We start from the raw sequence: 13,021 nt of genomic DNA on the forward strand, positions 1-13,021 counted from the left end.
GTATTGAAAAAAAAACAGTAGCTGTATTATAGAGTAAAGGAAAAGGACAAAAAAGAAAGCAAGGTACACTTCATGAGAAATCAGGAGTGTACCAAGAAGGCTCAGAGGCAGAGCAAGAACAAAAGAGGAGTTTCACGTTTGAGCTAGCAATGCAGCAAACACATATTCAACAGCATTTCTAAATCAAAGCACCTCTCTCCAGTTCACAGAGCTGAGTCAGTACTAGGCCTCAGAGTCTTTGCCATCATCATGGGTTGCCTTCACAGTCAAAAACTTTCTCCTTTCTAGCTGTTGAGGTAGTCCCACCCTGAGTCCTTCCATCTTCCTCCTCCAGATTCAGAGTAACGCCATTTGAGTTCTAACCCAAGCAAGGTAGACCTGTGAAATGCACTGCTGTTGAAGAACAAATAAAGAATCAGAACTGGAGTATTGTTTGTGTAGATTTGTGTTTGGTAACTAAAGTGGCTAGTTTGTTATGAGGAACCAGACAAAGGGAATAGATCCTGCAGGAATATGTCACTACTTTTGAAAGGCCATTCACTTTCAGGACAAAATTATCACCCATCAGCCCCCAAACACTGCAAATCATCAGAAACAAGTTTACAAATGTATTGAACTCCCTCCCTCACTGTTAGCCACCAGTTACATCAGTAATCACTCACAAATTCACAATCATAATCAATATGTCACCACTCATTGGTGCAATCATTACTTAGTGACCTCTTCCAATCCAGGCACGTGGTTGAACAAAATACCTCTTCATTGATGGTATCCACACATTGGAATTAGGCACTGGCAGCCTTTTAATTGAGGATCTTCTATGGCAGCCCTCCTTGGTGATGTAAAAATAGGAGAGGCAATGGCATGTGAGGGAGGCAGGCATCATCTTCAATGTCCTGAAAGGTATGTGCTGGATTCTTCACTGCACATGGTCCAAATCCAATGTGGGCTTGTCTGTGACTATAAAATCAATGGTGGGGCAGCATAAATCCTGCATAAACATATGTTGCACTAGAATATTTTAATTTGTTTTGCAAACAAAGAAAGAGAAAAAAAAGCAGAATGAGAAATTATTAAAAAGTTCTATGGTGGCAGTGGCATACTCAATCCAGGTAGTAAAGTTTGTCCTCAAACTCTGGTGGTTCTCCCAGAAGTTGTTCAGCTAACACACTTGATTCTGGTAAAAATCATCCTCCTCTTTCAGGAATAGTGTAATCAGGTGGTATAAAAGGCTAATTCGTTTTGCTCATGGCCAATCTCTCCATGTTTTGAGGCGAGAGACTGGTCCTTCTCACTGTAAAAACTGTATCAGCTGCACTGAACACACATTCAGCAGACACTGGCTACAGGACAAGTCAGGAAATGTATTGCCAGCCTGCTAAGCTCTGCCCATTGGCACATCTTCCCATTCCAATACACCAATGGGTTTTGATCCACATATACCTCTTTTGGGTCATCCAGATACTCTTGGAACATCCTCTGAATTGTCATTGGTGCTGCCACCTGCCCAACAGCTTTTTCCTTCACCTCTGTACTGGACTTAAGACCTGTCACTTAAAACCAATCCAATGCAAAGGTTGGGTCTGATTCTTCTGTTGCTATTGTCGCCTGTTTTCTTGTTGGTGGGGTTGGCAGATAAGAGACAAGACTGCCCTCTCTGGGAATTGAAGGCAGCACCCTAGAACTGCAGAGTGGGACTCTAAGTTATAATCATTCTTTTTCCAGTTCTCCTGCTTGCGCAACAATCCATTGCTTGTATTGTGAAACATTCCCTTCAGAAAAACGAATGATAGCAGAAAGATTTTTTTGTAGCGTGGATCAAGTAGGATGGCACAGATGTACTCTTTGGATGAGATTATGTCATTTTGCAGCCTTGCATTACAAGTCAAGCGATAGATTAGGCTATTAACCAAGGCATGTGATTCTAGGTTTGTGCTCACACCTTTCATACACCTTCTTCAGCTGCTCTTGTAGCAGATGCAATAACAGGATAGCTTGGCCCATTGTACTGTCCTCCTTTCTAACTTCTGTGTGAAAACCTCAAAAGAGAGCAGCATTTGTGTGAGGCATTTGAATAGGCTTCATACATTAGCATCCATGGTCATGGCTTTCCAGTTGCACCAGCTCCTCTTTGAATGACATAGTCATGATCTGTTTTTTACTGCTGTATCAGACGTTGCAACATATACTAGGTCGAGTTCCATCTTGTTGGCACCTCCTGTATCAGGGCTTTAACTGGTACTCTGTTATCACACTGAATATTCTGCGACTGTTTCTGGGCTTTGAAAGAATGGCTGAAATGAGTGCAGATGCGTCTCCAGGTGGTCAGTAAGTTGCTGACTATACCTTCTTTTTAAGAAGGTCTTGTACAACAAGGTAGCCACCGTCTGCCCTGGCCTTGACTATGTTACTGCATTGTCTGTGGCAACAAATCCAACTCGAAGACCTTTGGGTTGCAGCCGTTCAGATACTATGCTATTAAATTCCCCCAAGATGTTTGCAGCTGTGTCTGATTTCTACATGATGAACATGACTACTGTTGCATGCCGTTGAACACTCTTAAAAATTTCTTCAGGGCGAAGACCTGTAAAAAAGCTCTTGCTTTACCCCAGAAAAGAGATCCAGTGCACAGTGATGCACATGTAATCAGTCACCTGACAACTGGTCCACATGTCTGTCATCAGGTGGAAAGTGTGGACAACACTTTGCTGCAATACTTGTCCAACCAATTGCAGCACATCGTGATGCGGCACTGGAACAGCAACTCTGGCAAAATAGGTCCGGCTTGGAACCTTCCATTTGGGGGCGAGGGCTGCCACAAAATCTAAGAATCCCACTCCTTCCCTAAAAGAAAAAGGGAGGAGGTACAGTGCTAACATTTTTGCCATCTTCCCATTGAACAAATGTGCCATAGGGTGGTTGCGGTTGTAAGCGCCCTCCTGCCTAAACATGCCCGTAATTGTAGCCTGGATTTTCTTCTTTTGTGGGGCCACTAAGTCAGGTGACTTTTGAGATGTAGGTGGTGATAGACTCAATGTGTGTTGTGGTGCCGTCACCAAATTCTGTGGTGTCTCCATCTGACTCTGAGTCTTGATGTGCCATTGTGAGGTCACTGAGGTGGATGATTCTGGCACACTGCTGGGGACAGGGCTGCTATGACCTTTGATTTGACCAGATGTAGCTGATGTTTCCTGAGTCTCCTCACCTTTACCAACGCAATCACATTGAGCTGTTTATTTAAGGTTCTGCTCCTACCGTATGCCTGATGTTTTTTCATATGGGTTGTCTGGCATCCAGTACCATAATGTGAACCAGACTTACCTCGATGAACACTCATGTGGCAAATGGAGCTTATGGCAATGTTCACCCCCTGTTTGCTAACTGTAAAAAAGTCCCAAACTGGGGAGTAGTACTCTCTTAGTCGGCCAATGCCTGAAAAAGTAATGGATGTAGGTTATCCTGGGTGTGTTGTTTGCCTCTCTGTGGTGCATACTTCTACTGAGTTACGGGTTGGTGCAGGTCTCTGCTGGGGCCTTACAAATATGGGAGCTGGCGGTACTGCCTGTGCCACATCCCTCAGAGCAGGTGGAATAGTAATATCTGACTTCTCTGTACCAGCTTCTACAATGACTGTCTCGTCATCATAATCCTCATCATCCCCTTCCATGATTCTAATGCTTTCTGGAACTTTTCCTTTCCCTTGTCTCTCCTGGCATCTCCCAGACTCTGCCGGGGTCCTCTCCATGTCCCTATCATCTTCATCAGAAGTGGTGTTTGGAGAAGATGGTGAAGTATTACCCTTCCTTTTGCTTGCTGGAGGTCTGGGAGCCCTTGATTCTAAAAGACGAGGTTCTTGCCTGACAGAAAGCTCGACCTCCTGTTCTGCTCCAACTTCAGGAATATCTGACTGCGAAAGGGTCTACTTTGTAAAAGGGTCAAATCCAATTCCACATTACTGCTCATCGGCGTCACCATGATTGCAGTGGCTGCCGCCCATTGACATGATCTTGGGCTTGGGTTGTGGTGGTGCTGTTGATGTGGGAGTACTCCCAGGTTCCTCCCCGGAGGCCTGTGTGGCAGGCACATGTCTCCCGAAAAAGGATGTGGCTGGCACGCCACTGGCGGAAAGCTGCTTATTCTCAATGACCACTTTCTTGGGAACATCTTCCTTTGAGGCCATCTTCAGCTCTAGGTTGGCAGTGACACTAAGATACACAAGCGAAAGAGTTTTGTGCCTGCGGACCGAAGGAACTGTAAGGCCTTTTCTTTGGCAGTATTGCGGGTGATGTAGGGTCCCTTCTCTTGTGCACCTAAAACAGCCACGCAAGAAAAACATGTAGTTAGTGAAACATGGCATTGTTGTAGGTTGAAAATAGTACAGAGAAATGCAATCTTAGTGTGGTTGGTTGCATATGCAATATACCTATTTAATAAAACATTGCAAAGGCAAACTACACCACCTCACCATAATAAATTACATTTAAAATCAGACAGCACAACAGGAAGATCTAGTTCTCTGTTTTTAAAGGAGACACCTGGGTAGTCAGAGAAAGGAGCATGGGTAAATGGAATAATCCTTTAAATATCCTATGGTGGCAAGGAGGTTCAGGGGAAATGAAATAATCATTAACAAAGTTAATTATGCTGTTAATTTGTCTGCCGTGCTCTGCAGCCAGTATGTCCTGGAGGAAATGGAACTACACCTAAGAAAATTAATGCTGTAGTGCAGCTGTGCATCTTTGGTGGATGGAGGAATGGATGTTGATGTATGGATCAAAGCAAAATGCAGAATTAAATAAAAATACAAATAAAAAAGTGCAAAGAAAAAAAGAAAAAATAAATATAAAAATTAAAAGAAAAAAGAAATTAAAAAATTAAAAATTAAAATAAAAAGTAAAAGAACAAAAAAGATTATTTAAAAAATAAAATATATATATATAAATTAATATAAAAAAGAAATGTAATTAAAAATCAAAAGAAACAATCAAATACAAAAATTTAAAGAAAAAGAAATTTAAAAATTTAAAGAAAAAATAAAAAAATAAAACTAAAATAGAAAAATGAAAATAAAAAAGAAATTTTCAAAATGCTATGAAAAATAGCACACAAAAATAAAAATAAAAAAATAAAAATTTAAAATTTAAATAGATAAAATAAAAATAGAAACTTAATAGACAAATGAGCTATGATTAATGATATTTGTATGTAAGCCTATGTCAAAGACACTCTGTCTGCGGAGTGTACGCACAAAATGGCTACCAGCCAGCCACATGGTCAAATAACATCATTAAGGAGCAAGGAGGAAGCATGGAGAACAAAGAACACATGCAAGCCTATGGCAAGTGACACTGGATGGATGGACAAAATGGCTGCCAACTAGTCATATGGTCAAATAACAACAGCAAGGAGGCATGGCAACCAAAGACCACATGCAAGCCTATGACAAGGGACACTGACTGCATGCACAAAATGGCTGCCAGCCACATGGTCAAACAACATCCTCCTATGCCATCAAATGTTATTACCCCACAATATATACACTTTTTGCACACACAAAAATGAAATGCAAACAATTGCCAACATTTCAAATGTAATTCAATGCCATCCCTGCCCTAAATGATTTTTTTTAAAACATATATCATTGAAACATTTATTTCATGCACTGATGTCTACTTCTACTGGCCTGAGTCGACTGGCTAAATGGCCCTTTGGAGGCCTATGACACATACTAAAATAATATTGCAAATGTTACAAACAGGTAGAACAGGCACTGAGTTGTGGAACAATTTTCCTTTGAAAAAGGTGAAAAATCAATGAAATGCAAAATAAATAACTAGGCCCATACTTAAACTCCAGGCCAACCCACCACTATAAAATTTTTAAATCAAATCAAAGTGCAATAAAATTCTGGTGCATGCCCACGCAAACAAACAACACCCTTATCCAATAGTTATCAGCTTTGGTATCAAATTAAATGTTATATAAAACCAACAACTCGTGAAGGTTGAATTTACTATAACTAGCACAGAGAAAGAGTTTTAGAACTCTTTCTGAAAGTTACCAAATTCAGTCTTGTAGTAAGTAGCAAGAGTGTTACACAATAATCTACTCCCTGTTCTTGAAACTTTAGATGTGAAGAGAAGGCATTAACGTCTACTCTCATCATAGATTTATCTTTAAGGCTCAATGTGTTCCCTGCCCGTATTTGTTTTGAAAAGTGGAAAAATACTGAAAATTTAGCTTCTTGTAAACAACTCCCCATGTTGTCTTTCATGAATTATGGGTCGACATCTGATTGACATATATATATATAGTATAATGGTAATATTTACCTGTGGGTGTAGTGTTTCGTGATATTTGGCTGCTTAATTTGCTGAAATGCGACAAGCATCAAAGTATGAATGCATGTTCTTCAGTTAAATATATGTGGAAATATACCATTTTGTGGCACTATTTATTCTAAAAACACAACATAAATATGGATAAATGCAAATAAGGGGGCCGAAAAATAAATATGTATAAACACAGACGGAAATGTAAAAGAAAATACCAAAAACCGTGATCCCTATTTATATTCCTCCCATGTGTACCCCCAGGATGCTGTTCCTACATTCTCTGTAAAAAAAAAAGAAGGTGATTGGTTCCTTAATTTATATGTATTCAAAATTGTATGTTTGTAGTAAATGCCATATTCGAGTTTCCTGGGGGCTTTCTTCCAGGACGTAATTACGGGACTTGCAGTCATTTTTATTATATTATAAAACATGCACTACAAGTCCCAGAATTTGAAGCAAATAATCTGGAATGGACCAGCCATCAAGCATAGTCCTTGGAAACTTGGCAGCTATGGATAGACCAACATTTCGAGTCCTCAAGATAGTAATGACTTTCAATTACTGCGGGGTGAACTCTTGGCCCGGAGGTCAAAGGGCTCCATAACCCCTTCACAGACAATCGTGTTATGGAATCCCATTCTCCAAATTGTTTTCTTCCCTCAACAAAGCAGTTGCTGTCAAAGCCTGTCTTTCTTTATCCAAACATCGCAAAAACAATGGCATTTCTCTCCCTTGATTCGCAGGACCACCCTTTTAGGTCCCACTGTGTACTCAGATTATTTACGGAATATGTGAATATTTAGACGTCATATTTCTCTGTCATGTCTGGACGTAACAGTTCAGACATCGTAATTGTATTTTTCAAAGGAACACCTTCCCCTCACTGTATCCCCTCATACTACTGTCATACCGACCTGCCAAATGCCTTTTCAGTACACTGTGTACACACGGGCGTCACCAGGCCCCTGCAACCTCTGCGGTGCCTGAGTTCACGCTTGGGGGACCCTCATTTAGTCCCAGGCCAATGAAATGCTATGTGACAGTGGAAGCCTCAAGGGGTCCTAGCAACGTTCTGAAGTGAGGAGCATCATTTGGCGCGACCCTACTGCTTGGGCACGAGTTATTAGCTGAATTAGTGGCATTACTTGTAGACAGCGTGAATTTTGAACGGGTTCGAGTACTGAGTTACCACTACATTCGTAGCAAGGACTGGTGTCGTTTTGTTTCTTATTACTCTACCAATGCTGTGACAAAGTCCTAGAGTTTGGAATGCACGCGTGGTATAATCTGTGTACTGAGTTACCAATCAACTGCATCTAATTATGAGAAAATATTTTCCACATAAAGTAGAAATGGCCAACCACATAACATCTCAAAATCCGAGAAGCGGCAGACTGAGATCGAGCCCCACGGGTGATGGCTGCTTTTCTCTATAAGGCCTCTTGAGGGCGCTCTGTCATAAATTTTGAGCGTCTATCTAACAGCTTTCCGGCAGCTAAGTCTTAAGAAACAGAGGCATGCTTTGAGTGAATCGCAAAATAACGGGCTTAGCTTTCATGTTTAAATCTTCCCCTGGCATAAGGCCATTCCGTGGTACTAACATAAATACATACAATACAATTGCTGGAAAGATGTTCCTACTCCGCCACGCTCTATTTTAATTCCTGGATTTTCAATGGGCGAAAGGGAACGTGAAATTTAGGAGAGATACGTATGCGCGGGTCCTTTTGCTCAAAAGAATCAATTTGGCGCTCAAACAGATTTCACTAACCAATGGAGAATAGAGCACGCGTTAATCTTGTGCAATTAGCGTTATAACCCTTGACAGCTCAACAACCAGGAAACACAAAGCTTTATGCAAATCACTTTCCTTCAATACCCGCCTCTCCACCAGTCTCGCTGACGCTGTTTTCGATTTTGTTTTTTTAATGATATGGTACACGCAGTAACTTAAATTAATTATAAGGTTCTCGACTGGAAAGAAGAGCGAAGGCTGCGTTATGAAAGCGGGTAGAGTGTTGCACGACATGGCCACCTGCGCCTGGTGCAACTCCCTGGTGAGGTGCTAAGATACAAGCGCTGTGAGGCTCTCCGTGGATTCTGCATTTGTGGGAGCTGCGTCAATGGACCCTGGCAACGTGGGACTCCAAAGAAGGGCTACTGGTCATCTACCAGAGGACGTGCCTTCTGCTTCTGACACAGCTATCCACTGAGGACAGGCTGCATGTACTGCCACCCCAGGCGAGAGGGTTTATTGGCGCTTAGGTGTCCTTGCCTCGGACAAAATAACTATATCTCCAAAGCCAGACGCAAGGCGAGATGTTCTTTCGGAGTCCCCGGGCTGCTGTGGAGAGGGCTTGTTTTACAGACCCACGTGCGCTGCCACCTGTATAAACTCTCGGCTGGCCACCTGCTCCAAGAGGCCAATTGTTCTAGGGCATTCTGTTGTACTAACTACGTGTGGTAGGTAGCATGCCGAACCCCATTACTGTCTGCCCACACACTGGGAGGACAGGGGACGTCGCCCGTCTGCATTGTGCGTAAGGTGGAGGCGAAGGGTAGGCTGATCCCTCGGAGGAAGAGGATGGCACAGGTGGAACCTGCGCTCCCACCTTGCCGCGCCAACCGAGACGAACCGTGATCGCGAATGTGAACGACCGCGCTTCTAACTGCTCTGTGTAAATTCTTAAACTGGTTTAAATATTAAATTCCATTTCCGGCATAAACTCTGCTGCTATTTTGCCTTTATGATTATTTTTTTTACATTTTAATCCTTGAAAAGTTTTCATGTCATGTTCTTTCGATCTCTTGAAGAGTTGTTTTATTTATGTTCTGTGTGTGTCCGAATACATTTTATTGCCAACAAACATATTTTAAAGCTGTGTATGTTCCATTTAGGATTTCTGATTGTTAAACGATATTTTAGAGAAATGCATTGTTTATTTCTGTTGGGGCCGCGATGCTAATTTTGGTGTTGATTTTATATAATGAGGTAAAAGAAAACAAGAGTTGGGCGGACACACCTTTCAGTGAGAGTAAACATAAAATAAATAAAAAAACAAACAAACAAAAAAGCACTACTGGCCGGAAAATGTAATGCGCAGTCTATTGCTATGTGGTAATTTAAGCAAGTGGGTAGGAGGCTGCGTGTGGTAGAATAGTGTTTCCTTGCGCACAATTCTGTTCCCTCATGTGGGTAAGACACTGCCACTTGCCTGCAGAGGTTGGGTTGTAGAAACGGAGCATTCATTTTGTAACCTGGAGTAGGGTCGCATTTACCCAGCAGCCCGCTCTTTTAAACATCGCCTATCTGCCTCAGATAGTCGCCATGCCCCGCCACACCGCTGAGTTTGAAATTTATAAAAAGGCTTTGATGCATGGCTTTTCTATCAGTGATTAATGCCCCCTAATTAGCTAATCTCAAAGCCATTATTTACACGGAGACACGAGGAGAAGCGACGAGCAGCACTTAGCGAAGACAAATTATGAACAAAAATGAACGCTAAAGTGGCTGAATGGCGGCAGTGTGAGAGGTTTTGCACTGGGTGGAAGTACTAAATTGTGATTATTCTTTTAAAAAATAAATCCATCCCCTGGTGTAAATTCCATTTGACCACTTACAAATTGATTCTGGTGGATTCAGTTGCTGGCCTAACGCGTATTTCTTAGTACTGAACTTCCAAAGAGAAAAATACTTTTGACCTAGATTGCGTCTTGGAAAATATTATTGATGTCTGCTTCCGTTTAATTTAGATTTTTTAGCTGATCGGTTAACTTCCCCGTTTTTTTCTGTTAGATATACATATTTTGCACTGTAACAAAACAAACCACTCAAGCTGATCACACTGAAACCATTTTAACTGATCAATTTGAATTTTCTCCAGAAGTTCATACAAAACACCAAGCTTCTGCGTTTTTTCATTTGTTACAGAGCGTGAAATATGTTTTTATTTATAAATATGCTTGACCACTTCGTGTCATCAACAAAGTATAACATCACATTCTTCTACAAATAGACCAGTCCTTTATTGGGGAAAAAATAAGAAATGTGCCTTTATCTTCTTTTCCATCCAATCTCAGGAACGACCGTCGGCTGACCTCGTGAGCCCACCTCGCTTGTCGAGTCTCTAAATGACATATATTCCGCAAATAGGGGTGATAATCTTTGCAAATATTATTTTTTGTTAACGGTTTTGGGCGCTTGACAATAAAAGCTCCAACAAAACGTGAAAAAGGAAAGTATTTGTTTTGTGTCTACTATTTTCTTAGCTCGTCCAGTTTACTATTATTGCAATATTTCATAGATCCGTTTAGGGGTAAAAAAAATGGCATTGGTCGGCCGACTGGTGTGTGCGCCTCCCCAACAATGTTCGTCTTTGTCCTGAGAGCGGCATGGCCCGTGGGTGGTTTATTTACAGCTGCGGACCCAAAAGAAGTAACAACAAGAGCAAAAACAAAGGAATAAAAGAGAAAACAAAAACAAATGCGCAGGAACTCGACACCGAGTGCGCTGAAAGTGTTATTAATTATACGCGCGAGGAGGGGCTCGACTCCACTTCAGCAGCAACAAACAATCGCAGCTGTAAAACAGAAGACCGAGGCTAAATAAACCTGCAATTATTGGGGATAATCAGGCGCGCGCGGGCACGCCGGAGGATTAGATGAAGGGGAGAGAAATCTCTGCGTTTTCCTCGAAATGTAGACTTAATTTTCAGGCCTCCCGCCTCCTGCCCCCTCCCTGCAGCAAACAAGACGTGAGGTGCTACGCGTGTTGTTTACTGCGGCACAGAGACCTGGGACACGGAGCCAGGGCCTGTATTCAGGAGCGACAGAACAGCAACTGAGTGTAAATATTAAACACGCATGATACCCATTGCCCGGATTACAGGGAGCCTCTGGTATGCATGGCTGCTTCCCAGACAGCAGAGCAGCCTCCGCGCTCCTCACAATGTGAGTTCCTCGTGTCGCAGCTCTTCCGCTGAGCTCAGTCACTGAGTCTGGGCAGAAGGGGCATCTGTTTAATTTAAGCAATAAATACCCCGGATCTCCTCTGGCTCTTCGGAGCAACATCTCCAAAGATTACTAATCCCGCCTCCAAACTGACTGGAAAGACACGGATTAGGCGCGGTATTTGAGGGGATTACCCTGCCATGTCGGACAGATGGAGCGCGGAAGGGGCAAACGGCCGAAAGACGGCTGTGCGGAGCTGCTGGTTGGCAGGGGGTCGGCGGTGTGACCTGAAAGCGGGCAACAGTGCGATTTGAGCAGCTCGACCGATCCTGCCCATCTGTGCATGCGTTATTATCCCGGCGTGCACCTCCCTGTGAACCTTTGCACCGGGTAATCCGACAGGAAGATGGGCAGGCTGCAACTTTCACTGCTTTTGCTCGGGATGAAGGAGCCCGGCATCTTGTGGCTTTAAGTAAGCCGCTGCATGACCTAGGGGTGGAGGGAGGGTGACTGACTGCCACCAGGCCCGGCTCACTGTAACGGCTAACACTGTGTTACGGCGCACAACAGTGGCGCCCAGTGTACATGTATCACCCTTTGGTGCAAACATTATTGTTATGCATGACACTGAGCAAACATTTAGACAACTCACTCGGATGTGTCTCGATGTTTCGCAGACCTCAAGTTAATTAACCCGCACTTTGACTTGAGTGTCACTCGCACTTTTTCCAGGGTTCACCCCACATCTCGATCTGTCCCAAAATTCAGATCCCACCGCAGCCTTGCAAACTTTGGGGGATTGGCATGGGGTGAAGGATACCAAGGGGCGAACGGCTGTACTCGGAGTGGGCCTCATGTGCCTGTGGTCGTGATATGAACACTCACACTGCATGAGGTGTGTGCGCACGCTTCCTGCACTAGTGGGTGTGGTTTGTACCACACACGAGGGTGCACAGATTTTTGCGCGTCACCCACGCTGTATTCTGCACCACTTGCTATGACATGAACACAGACAAAGGGCGCACAAATTGTGCTGAAGCACCACGGGGCCTCCTGTACCAGTGTCTGTAATGTGAACAGACTCGTGGTTCACGGATTGTACTAACGCTCCAGAGCCTCCTGCACCACTGGATATGGTGTGAACACACTCATCGCTCACGGATTGCACTCACGCTCCAGAGCCCCCCACGCACCAGGGTCGCCTGCGCCACTAGATAAGATGTGAACACACTCGGGGTTCACGGATTGTACTCACGGTCCAGTGCGTCCTGCACCTCTGGGTACAATGTGAACACGCTCGAGGCTCACGGACTGTACTCACGGTCCATGACCTCCTGCACCCCTGGATATGATGTGAACACACTCGTGGCTCACGGACTGTACTCACGGTCCATGACCTCCTGAACCCCTGGATATGATGTGAACACACTCTTGGCTCACGGATTGTACTCACGTTGTACGCACCAGGGCTTCCTGCACCAGTGGTATGATGTGAACACACACTGGGGGCGCCCAGATTGCAGTCACGCGCCACGTTCCTGCGCCTAGAATTGTGACTACAGCACGTTTCGCAAAGCACGGTTTGTGCACACGTCCCACAGGACATCCAGGACATCCAGCACACTGGATGGGTTGTGAATACACGGGAGAGCACTATTCCTGGGCACACCCATCAGCCTTCACTCACACTCGTGGCATCCCACGGGGATCACATGCTGTGTATTAAGAGGCGCAAT

This window comes from Pleurodeles waltl, chromosome 1_1 (genome assembly GCF_031143425.1).
Source record: "Pleurodeles waltl isolate 20211129_DDA chromosome 1_1, aPleWal1.hap1.20221129, whole genome shotgun sequence".
Taxonomy (NCBI): Eukaryota; Metazoa; Chordata; class Amphibia; order Caudata; family Salamandridae; genus Pleurodeles; species Pleurodeles waltl.